Below are 11,279 nucleotides of genomic sequence, written 5' to 3'. Positions count from 1 at the left end.
CAAGGAGACCCGGATCTACTTCGACTCAGTGACTTTTGCGACTCTGGGCAGTGGCTACACCTGAATGCCTAAGAGAAAAGAAACAAATGAAATCGAAAGCTGGTGTGAAATCAAAAGCAAGCGTATTTTGTGGGTGGGGAAACGGATAAACAATTAAATGGCACATATCCTCAGCATGCACCGTCCAATATACCGTAACTTACCTGAACGCATATAGACTTTTACTTTATATACCTCAACAGTACAGACTCCTGTGTATCTCAATTGAGAAGTAAGTAGCACTGAATGGGGTGTACTCCCAGCTAAGTAGATACAAGATTGCAGCTTAAACACGTGGGTACTACGATCCAACCAAAGATAAGCTCATAAGCCTTATTGATTTCAATGACCGAGATCCATGGGGCAATCCTATAAGTATCTACCAAGCTGCATTGAGTTCAGTGGGACTTACACCCAAGTAAATGAGTAGAGGGTTGCAGCCTTAAGCCCACACTTAAGTATTCCAGTTGAAGTAAGTGGGACCTGGAAAGTTCTTGTTGTATATCAATTATTAAATATGTGCATTAGTAGATAGTGGGCATGCAATGTTTATATAGACCGTGCATCACTTATTTGTTACTATTCATATCCCAACTTTCTGTCAAGGAACTTATGGTGGCATACATGGTTCCTCCGCAGTTTATCGTCACAACAAGCCTGTGAGGTAGGTTATTTGATAGAGAGAGTGTGTGACTAACCCAAGGTCACCCAGCGAGTTTCAGGGCTGAGTGGCGGTTTGAATCATGGCCTCCCGGGCCCAACACTCTAACCAATAGCTTACACTGTCTCTTTTTTCAAATGTTTTTCCCAATATAGCAGAATGCAAACCAATGTATAATATTCAACATATCCACTTCCACATAATGTATACATGAGAGAAATGACAGGATTTCAGCCGTGCGACATAGCTATCAGGGGTAGCAACAGTTTTTTGTGAACTGGACATCCACATGTGGCGTGTCAAAATTAGTGTGAACTCATTTGAGTCACCACCTGTAACCGCGTCTTCAAGCGACGACTTGCAGGTGAAAAACATCCTCAGTCGTCATAGGAAGTTTGTTTTACTGAGCCTTATTACTCTCATCTTAATTAGAGACCAATAATTCATGGGTTCTGGAGAACAGTTGCAGGAACTCATCAAGGTAAAGATCAGCCCGTTTCTCAACTCTCGTAGTCAGTCTGGCACGCCCAAGAAATAACAAAAACCAGGGAGCATTTGAGCATGTTCAGAGTCCCCCCCCCCTTCACGTCCACTCTAAACAATGGGAGAAGAAGGAGAGGGTCCAGGAGAGAATTACTGGACACAGCACACGACTCCCAACTAGGCCTGACCCCAGTACCTCTTATTCCAAACAATGAGAACTTCGAGTGACCGGTGTGTTACAATCGGTCCAGTTCTTAAAGAGGAACGGTGGCCAAGGGCAAATCCCTCCCTATTAGTGTCAGTAACAAACCTTCCAAAAATCTGAAGGGATTTGTCATTTTATTTCCCAGTCTCAGTTTCTCTATTTGTCAAATTGCACGAGCAATATAGAACCATCATCAGCATCTCTCTCTCTCTCTCTCTTAAGAACTGTAGATTGACTTTTTAGCTCCACCAGTGCTCCCACAGAGATAAAAGTGCTGCGTTTGTGACAAACTTATGTTTCTGATCCTGGGGACATCAACTCCTGCATAACATTGGATTAAGTAAACAGGGAAGAGAAGGCAGACTTTACACAACAGAGGTGCAAGTTTATCAACATTTTGTTCTTTATGAGAGCACTGTAAGCAGTAAAGAGGGAATTTTTCATTTACGCAGTTTTTGCATGAAGCTTCTGGTACATTTTATTATCTATCATCTATATCTCTATCTATCTATCTATCTATCTATCTATCTATCTATCATCTATCTATCTATCTATCTATCTATCTATCTATCATCTATCTATCATCTGTCTCTCTATGGCATATAATAAAATTTGGATTTCAAAACAGCTCCTTATTACTTCTTCGCTCTTGAAATACAAAACAGGAGACAATTAGTTTGTGCCTTGAGGTACTGTCAGTATTATTCCCATTTCACAGATGGAAAGGAGAGACTGAGAGGTAGAAACCTGACTTGCTGGTATAGTGATAATTCTACATGGGGAGGGGAGAATACTGCAAGAAAGATCTCCCCGAGTTTTAACTCTGCACTTTTGCCAAATGCAAAACTATAAATGGGGGATTGGCACTAACAGCCTGCCGCTGTAAAAGAAGTAACCATTTCAGTGCATCATTTTCAATGCAATAAAATGCGTTTGCAGTGCTGTCTTATAGCTGCCTAGTTAGAAGTAAGCCCCACTGAGTTCACTGAACTTCCTCCTAGGGACGTGTCTGGAGGATTGCAACCTTAAAGTTATTTCACGTCATTTGTTTTACATAGTCACAGCCCTGTAAAAAACAGGTAAATACAATGTCCGTTTTACTGCTGGGAAACTGAGGCTGGGAAGCAAGCTAGCTGCTCAAAGACAACCGGCGCGCGCAGCCCATCTTACCCAAAAGTCTTTGGGGGCGAGAAACATCTATACCTGTAGCCCAGCGCACCCCCAAGTTTTTTTTGAGGGGGACTACCTTTAAAAGCAGGGTGTACAGAATATAAATGAATGGCATTAATCACATACACGAATGAGATTCCTTATTGTTTGTAATGCAAGGGATACGGGACTGGGAAGCAAGGATGAGAGAAAGAGAAACAGCGAATCCTATTTAAACTCCAGGTCCCTTACAGCGGTGCCACACCTTTGCTACTCCTTTTGCAGCGCGAGGCATCAGGATCAGCGTCTAGCCACTACTTACTTACTTTATTTATTTTATTTATTTAGTTTTTACAGAGGCACAAGGAGCTGCCTTCAAGGTCCTCCTCGCTTGATGGCATGCATTTGGTGGCCAACATGCCAGGCAGTTGAATTGACCAAGGCAGACTTTAGCCCTTGACCTCGAGGTCGCGTATGGGTGGGTGCAGTCGAGCTCCTTGCCGCCTCCAGGGCTGAATGTTGATGGAGCCAAACGAGGGCAGCCCTTTAGCCGAGCCCCCGGGGAAGCCTGGGATTCTTCCCCACCCCTCCTAGGGGACAAGGGCAAAGGTGAAGGGCGTTTGTTTCCGAAGAGACTCGGAGGTACCCAGAGACTGGCCGCTCCGCGACGGGCCTGGAGTGTGACTTCGGGAGCGAGCAAGAAGACGCCATTGGGAGAAGGAGCGAGCTCACCTCGAGAGGGCGAGAGGCTGGTGATCTTTATCCCCTGGGACGGCCACTTCTCTCCGTGGATACAAGTCCTCCCGGGGGCAAGGGTCTCTCCTGACCTTCGCTTCAGTGGGTACAAAAGGGAGATCAGAAGTTAAACAGCCCAAACAAAAACAAAAAGGCGAGGAAAGCAGTGAAAGTAAACAAGAGTGTTTCTATGTCTTTCTAAAGAATGGACGCATTGAATGAGTGAATGGCAAAGAATCTTGTGGCACCTTGAAGACAGACCGATTTCTCGCGGCATAAGCTTCCGGGGACCACAGTTCACTTCATCACATGAATCTGCAGCTCCCTAGGATAAATTAGATTTCTTAGTCTGGATTTGTTTAAGGATGCAATCCGAGGCTCCTTTACTTGTTGGTAGGGGGGCAAGTCGCTTTGACTTCCAGGTAAATATGCATAAAGGCGTGTAGTTCAGCTCTGTACCTATTTACTTCGAAACAATCCTAGCTACTAATGCAGCGGGACTTGCTTCCAAACAAGTGGGCATGGGATTTGGGGCTTAAATAAAACACCAACCCTTTCTGCCTGTCTCTTTGAATCACCCCCCACCCTACCCCAGACAGCCATACAAGAACTGGAAGAGGCTTAGGAAGGACAAATAACTGACAAAGAAAATTCGACCAACTTACATCAATTTTCCCTCCGCTCCCTTACAAGTCAGAAGGAAACCCAAATTAAAATAATGATCTGATTTATCCTTTCTCCAATAACCCATTGGCTCTTTTGAACCTGTTTCCTTAAACCACCCCCGCTCCCATGAAAATAAACCTAAAGTCCTGCCCCCCCCCCAAAGTAGTGGAAGAAATAACAGCAACAGCAATAACGATTTTCCATATATAAAATATGAAAATGCTATATAGTAATGTGAATATAAGTCCCCCCCCCCCAACAAGTCATGGTGTGGCAGTGAAGGTAGATTAGGAGCTGGAAGGGTGGGGGGCTGAGAGAGCTAAGAAGCTGAAGTCTGGTAATTCTATCTCTTGGCTGTGGCAACAGGGAGAGTCAGCCGAGTCTACCTATCGGGCCATCTGGCTGTTCTAAGCTGTGGCCCCATGCTGTATGATTTTCTCTTAAAATCTCTTCCGCCGAAGCCCCGCTCTTATTGAATTCATCAAAAGCAAACTTTCCCCGAGTTTTTTTTTTTTTTAAAGAAGGAGGCTAAAATAATAAGTCGACCACTGTGACATTCTCTAGGCTTAGACCATTTTTCATAACGCAGCTGATAGTCTTTTGTGCGGCGGAGGAGACTAAACAGATGAATAACGAGGAAAGTCTCCCGGAAGGGAGGAGAGAGAGAGAGAGACAGAGAGAGAGAAACCCCATACAGCTCCCCCCTCCAACTAAAGCTGCTTTTTCTAATCTTTAAAAAGTTAACTGAAATGAGAGGTGCGTGTAAAAAAAAAAAAAAAAAAAAAAGCCCCCAGCGCCACCAAGGAGCAAGCAAAACACTGATTGTGTCCCGACTGGAAACAACTTTGCACTGGCTCGCTTCGCTCCCCAAACTTTTTTTTTTTTTTTTTAGCTTATGAGACGACCCAGGTGGCGAGGCGAAGCCGGGGCCTGGGCCATCTCAGAGAAACAGCCGCAGCCTGCCTGGAGACCCCAGCTGCTCTGATGACTATTTTTTCCATCCTTTCCAAACTTGCAGCAAGTCACACACTCTCTCTATATCTCTCTGCATTTTTATTTATATTCCCCCCGGTCCTCCTCCTTGTAGTAATCCTTATTGACTCTAGGGCCAGGAAGCAGGAAGTGTCTGCAAGAGGAAGGAGGAAATCGGGGTGGGGGTTGGTGGTGTTTGTTTTTGATGGACACATGGGGTAAGTTTCATTTTTCATTTTGTTTTACCTCGGTGTATTTTCAAGTGTATCCCCCCCTTTTTAAATGCTTGATGTACATTCTAGATATATAGTTGATGGATTGCTTATGTTCTTCCAACTCATTTCATATAGAGATATGATTTGTGTATGTCTTGGATCCTGTTTAGATTTGATTTGCTGTTGTTTATTTTATTTTTTTCCTATTCTCTTCACTTCGGGATTATTTTCAAACTAAATCAAGATGCTTTATACCCCAATCTCCTACTTCAGTGGGTTCCTAGGGAGTGGGATTTTAATATGTTTGAATGAGATGATACTCAATATGTCATGGGGGACCGGTGGGCTCGTGGTTTTTATTTATTTATTTGATATATTGTGGGAAGAAGGGTGGCATCTTAGGCCCCGATCCGAGTCACACCTGGAACTAAACGATAGGTGGAGTCCTACTGACACTTACTTAGAACTTAGCCGCATTGAATTGAACGGGACCTACTTCCCATTCAAAGCATGAATAGGTAGGGGCCAAACTTTCTATGATTGGACTGCAGGAATCCTGTGTGTGTGTGTGTGTGTGTGTGTGTGTGTGTGTTGGCCTATGAGAAAAACAAAACTGACCCAACTAGCAGGGTTGCTGTTGCTGGGGCAAACAAGACATATTGTAAAAGGAATTTGCTAATTAAAAACTATGTAGTAAATAATAGCAGTGCATTGTGTGAATATACGTGGCGAAAATCCATGGCGTTTGCTTTAAGAGGATCCATACAGCTCAGCTCAGTGGCGCTTACTTCCGAGTAAACGTGCGTAGGATCCAGCTGTAAGATAAGCTGCCAGTTCCCTCGTCAAAAAGCCCGTGTGCAGCTGCGCGTTTTGCAATGTATAGCGCCATGTAATCATATCGTCAGCATCACACACCGGATTCCACTTAAGTCCACGACGCCGAGGGTCGAATGTATTAGCCAAAGTCCTACACGCGCGCGAGGTTTTTTCTCCAGAAGCTCAGCCATTGGTTCAAACAGGGCCTTTATTCAAAGGGAGAAGCCACGCGGGTGATCTGGGGAGTTAGCTTCATTTTTAAGAACTGTTTATGTGTGTTACGTTACATGCACAGCCATTTCCTTTGCGCTGTGCCTCGTCAGTCTCCAGATAGGAAAGACCCCCCCTCCCCCCCCCCCATTTAAGCAAAATAATCCCAGCCGCCGAGAAAATACGACCCAAGCAGATTAGCTCGGAGCGAAACCGCATTACATAGCATAGACATCAACCCCCACACCCATCCACAGAACTCAGTGGAAGCTACAATGGAAGCCCATTTAGCATGTGAAATAAAACCGGAGTCTTGGTTTAGTGCTTTGTTTTGACTGGCTTGTCGGTTCAGGATGGTGGATTTCGTCTAAATGCAAGGACTCCGGCTTCACTGCGTCTTCTGGGAGCGGCCCTAAGTACCACTATATGGGAGTAACTCCCATTGAACTCAAGGGACCGGATTTGCTTCTGCGTCACGGTGCTTAAGATCCTGTTGGCAGCCCAGCTACACCTGCCTGTCTCTTTCTCTTGGGCACGTTTTCCTGTTGCTGCCCTTGCTGGTTGTTTCTCCAGTATCCATCTCAGGTGCCTCGCTCTTAAGTGCGTAAAATATGACATCATATTTGTGTCCCATGTAATTGGCTGGGCTTCACTTTTAGAAGACTCTGGTTCCTTTGGATGCTGATTCCGACTTTTCTTTCCAAAAACTGGGAAGAGAGCGTAAAATCCTCCTCCTTTTCCTTCCTGGGGAAGAAATAAGCAATAAAAGAGGATAGTGGGGCGTTTCCACATTAAAACTACGGACTAGCTCCTTTGCAACAAAATAGATTCTTTGACATGCGCTGGGGACAGAGTTCGCCTGGGGCGGAGGTCCCTCTACCCCACTATCCCGCCCCCCCAACCAAAGCTTGCACAGTGTGCAGGGTGATGGAAGAAACAAGCGATCCCTGGGATTAATGCCCTTTTTCCGCGCTTTGGTCTGTGGGACTAGCAGAAAACGCAACTTTTGCCCCCATTGGCTAGCTAGGTGAATTAAGCGCACCCTGCAACTGAACAGTCCTTGACCTTTGCCTTTATGTTTGCTCAAATGTTTGCCTAAAACACAATCACCCTTGACAAGGGAGCCTGCTACCGTGTGACACCGCCTATTCAATAGATAGATGTTCCCTGCCACACACACAACAACCCCAGCGCAGCATTTTAAATGGCTTAGGTATTTGTAAAAGCCCGTATAAATTAATGTCGGGTGATTGCTAGTTCCTGGTCAAAGAGGCGGCCGTTTAACTGGTAGAATACAAGGGAATCCATAGCGGGAAAGCACACGCGCGCGCGCTGTTTCTCTGTCTCTCTCTCTCTGTTTCTCTCGCACGCACACCCGAACACAAACAAACAGGGAGAAAAAAACCGAGGGCCAGGAAACCCGCAGCAGCGAATGTGCAGGAGCGCGCGTGCACAGGAAATGTTAGTAGCGAGCCACGCATGTGTCGAGGAACCAGACTCAAACGCTGCTAATGCTTGAGGAGGAAGAAAAAGAGAATAAATGAATGAAAGGGTTGATACTATAGAATAGGACCAGTGTGGTCTAGAACGCAGATAGACTGAAATAGGATCCGGTGGATCCGTGGCATATGCAGGCCGATGTAGTCAGGCCCACTCGTAAAAAAGATCACTTACTCCCAAACAAATTAGCATTCCCAGGATATATTGCCTTAGTACATTTCATTGAAATGAATAGTATGAAGATTGGTATACTGTATGTCTATACCTAGGTATACGTGTGTTTCTGTGCACAGGATTTTGGCACTTCTGTTTTATAGGGTATCCAAGCATTAAGGATGCATTCTCCTCACCCCTCTCCGCCAAACGCCTTTTAAACAGTTAAGTTGGAAGTAGGTGAGGCTTCTCTTTCGATAGGCAACCTGGGAATTGGGTTTGCTAGATGCCTTCGACCTCCCCTTACGACTTAGAAGCTTTGAAATGCCTCACCCCACCCAGGGAGTCAAAAGGGTTCCTTCTTAATATTTTTCAGCAGGACAGCTCAACCCTTCGCTCGAAGGAACCTGACTGCTGGTGCAGCCAGCACCCTCTCTCCTCAATGAGTTCAGGGTCGCTTACTCCCGAGTAAGGCTTTCTAGGATTTCTGGCTCCCTTCGCAGGAGTGTCGGGAGGAACTGGGTTGGGTGGAAACGTGGCTCCTTCCCTGGGGCTGGTGTCTTAGTCCCGTGCAGGTTACAGAGGATCTCTGCAAGGCAAGGCTCTTTCTCTGGGGAAAGGGAAGCAGTAGCTTCACCCTCCTTTCGCCCTCGCAACCCATTCGATATATTTTCCTATGCGTACACACGACACTCATATGAATGTATTCTTGCGCAAACGGGATGCACGTAGCTGTTAATGCTGATGCGTCACGAGCGTCTTCCGTTTGAACTTGCAGTGACTGGGGTGGGGGAGGAAACCCCCTGCATTTTCATTGCCCTCCTGTAACCCTTGAGTTAGAATGAAAATGAAGGATCCATATGAGGACGATGACTTTAAAAAATAATAAACTCGTAATTTGATTTTTTTGCTCTTGTTACCAGCCAATAAAAGCTCCAGTTCTTGGAGAGATCAAGCTGTTTAGTTAGTAAACAGCGATGTGATTCCGTTGTAATGAATTTTGTTCGTTTTGGTCTTTCCGCGAGTAAGAGTTCTTTGATGCACTGCTATATGTATGTAAATAACCTGGGAGGGGGAAACCTTCACATTTTGTGAACTACTTTTCTCTAGCCACGTAAAGGCATTCCTTTCTATAGCAGAATGTTTGGCGCTTTAGAAAACAACTGCTATCTGCATTAGCTTGCTGCTCTGGTTGTTTCGGAAGTCGTTTTTAATCTCTTATAGGACTGTCGGAGCTCAAAGAGCTTTCTCACGTCCTCAGAGTACATGGTCTGTTTTTAATATCCCATTTTATGGATATGTAAACTGAGAGCTCTGCCCAAAGATGATGGCCTGATAGAAAACCTATTTTCCATCAGACTCTTCCAATATTCTCTTCGCTGGATGCTGCACTTCAGTTTCCTGTGGGTGTGAACCAGTGTAGAATAGGGCAGAGTGGATGGCTGTGACTGTGAACAGCTCCACTAGTTCTCAGTTTCCCCATCAGGAAAGTGGACACGTTTAACTGCCGATCATTAACACATCCCAACTCACCGCGTAAAGATTCTAACAGATGAATTTCAGACTCTAAAGCCATGCGGTTCCAGTTTAAATTATTGCGCCCCTAAGAGCGTGATCCTCAAAAGGTTTGATTAGAAGCAATTCAGCCGCTGCTTTTTTTGAAAGCAAATGCATTTAGGAACCTTAATCGTCATCAGTTGCAGCCGAAGCACAATGGATTTAATTGTATTGTGGGTTTTTAAAAATGTGTTATGACCCGCCCAGGGACCTTCTTTCTGATGAAGGGGGTGGGGTAAGAAAGAAAACAGCAATAATTTTGCTAATAATGTATAATGAATACTCAGGCTTGGCTGTTGGATCGCGTTGGGAAGTATGTTCGCATCGATCAGTTGGGAATTTGTCTCACGCATGCCCCCTTGGCTGGGACCGTAGCGCTTTTGCGCAATTCCCATTCATATCGGAGGTGGGGGGGGGGGGGCGGCGGCTTGCAAATGACAGTTTCAGGTGTACTTTGCTGTCTAAGCACCTTGAATCGGAAATAGGTCCCAATGATTTCTCACGAGTTTACACTCGATTTTTTTTTTTACAAAATAGAATGTCACTCTTCCAGAGCTCCAGGTAGCCTGAAAACAATACCGCAGTTCAGTGCTTTGCGGACACGTGTCACACCTGGTGCAGAAGTATCCATCTTTCCCCCTATAGGCTGAAACGAGCTTTTCTGTTCACTTACTGCCGCGTGGCTGATTCGCTCAGGACACACGTGCACTTAAAATTCAGGGATTAGCGATGCCCTCCAGTAATATTGCTCGCCTACCGCATAGCGATACGAAACACATTTAATTGGAAGTTGGCGCCATTGGTGGGTTGTTGTTTTTTTTACTTTCGAGTAAGAGTGTAGATTATGGCAGGTATACCTGATATTCCCCAGGGAATTTTAACCAGCAACGGAAATTTGGGAGGGGGGGAGGCTACTACAAATAAGAAAAGTATCTATTTGCATCGGTGGGAAGCCCCATGGGACGTTTACTCCCAAGGAAGCGTGCAGCCAATGATCCTGAGTTCGGCTGGAAGCCTGCAGGCCACCAGCAAAGGTGGTTTAGGTTGCACCTCCATGCACATTTGCTCAGGTGTAAATCCCCTTGAAGGCAACGGGATTTACTTTTGAGTAAACATCCGTCGAACTGGACAGTTAAGTAGGAAAAGAGCGCAGGTTTCAATTTCTGATTCGCCTTTTTCCTGGGGAGCTATGGGTTGACGAACGAAAGGAAAGCGGTCGCTGGCCAAATTAGAGGAAAATGAGTCAGGGATCGCCACCTCCGAGGCAGGACGAGTCAGAGGATCACAGCGCCGATTAAGTAGAAATGGGTGCAGGGGGGCGGCGATCTGGGAGAAGGTCAGCCACGAGGCTTTTGCAAATACAGTGACGACAGACTTTCCTTTGGTACTCTGCCATGAACGGGAGAGAGATTGCAAGCTGAACTTTCTTCCCGCTTCCTTCGCAAACTCCCCAGTGAAGGAAACGGGTTATTTGTTGTAAGGAGGCATGGTAGAACATTTTTTAAAAAAAAATATATTCATTAGAGAAAACTTTGCTTAGAAGATGAACTGTCTGACAGCCAGATCCCATGAGCACCTACTCAGAAGTAAGTCGCGCTGAAGTCAAAGACACTTACTTCGGAGCAGGTCCTCCTAAGCAGCGCACCAAGGGGCATAATTCTATGCAGGGATAGGAAGACGTAAGCCCCACTGAGTTTCATGGGACTTACACCCAGGTAAAGGTAGGTACTGTTGCAGTTTTGTAAAGCAATAAGCTTCATAGACTCTGTGGGACTGACTGTCGAGGAATCCTGTTTTGGCTCGCCTGCCCTCCACGTAGATTTAAAGTCACTCACTTACACACAACACTTACGTGTTGTAGACATGCTTGCATTTACACCGTAATTCAGTTTTAGTAGGTGCAATAAGAGTTCAACAT

At 45.4% G+C, this 11,279-nt stretch overlaps 1 long non-coding RNA gene across 2 annotated transcripts in view; it reads left to right on the top strand.

The window, feature by feature from the left end:
• Nucleotides 1-4,610: 4,610 nt before the first annotated feature.
• The window catches only part of LOC310707485, a 225,672-nt gene continuing 219,003 nt past the window's right edge, over nucleotides 4,611-11,279 (top strand). The window contains exon 1 of one of the 2 annotated variants that reach the window (XR_014526499.1): nucleotides 4,611-5,128. This is a non-coding gene — a long non-coding RNA (uncharacterized lncRNA). The remainder of the gene's footprint in view (nucleotides 5,129-11,279) is intronic. The other variant, XR_014526500.1, reaches the window with a different exon arrangement.

Source organism: Podarcis liolepis (genome assembly GCF_965112155.1).
Source record: "Podarcis liolepis genome assembly, chromosome: 5".
NCBI classification, from domain to species: domain Eukaryota; kingdom Metazoa; phylum Chordata; class Lepidosauria; order Squamata; family Lacertidae; genus Podarcis; species Podarcis liolepis.
The sequence above is the reverse complement of the archived record's forward strand: the minus strand, read 5'-3'. Positions and strand labels throughout refer to the sequence as shown.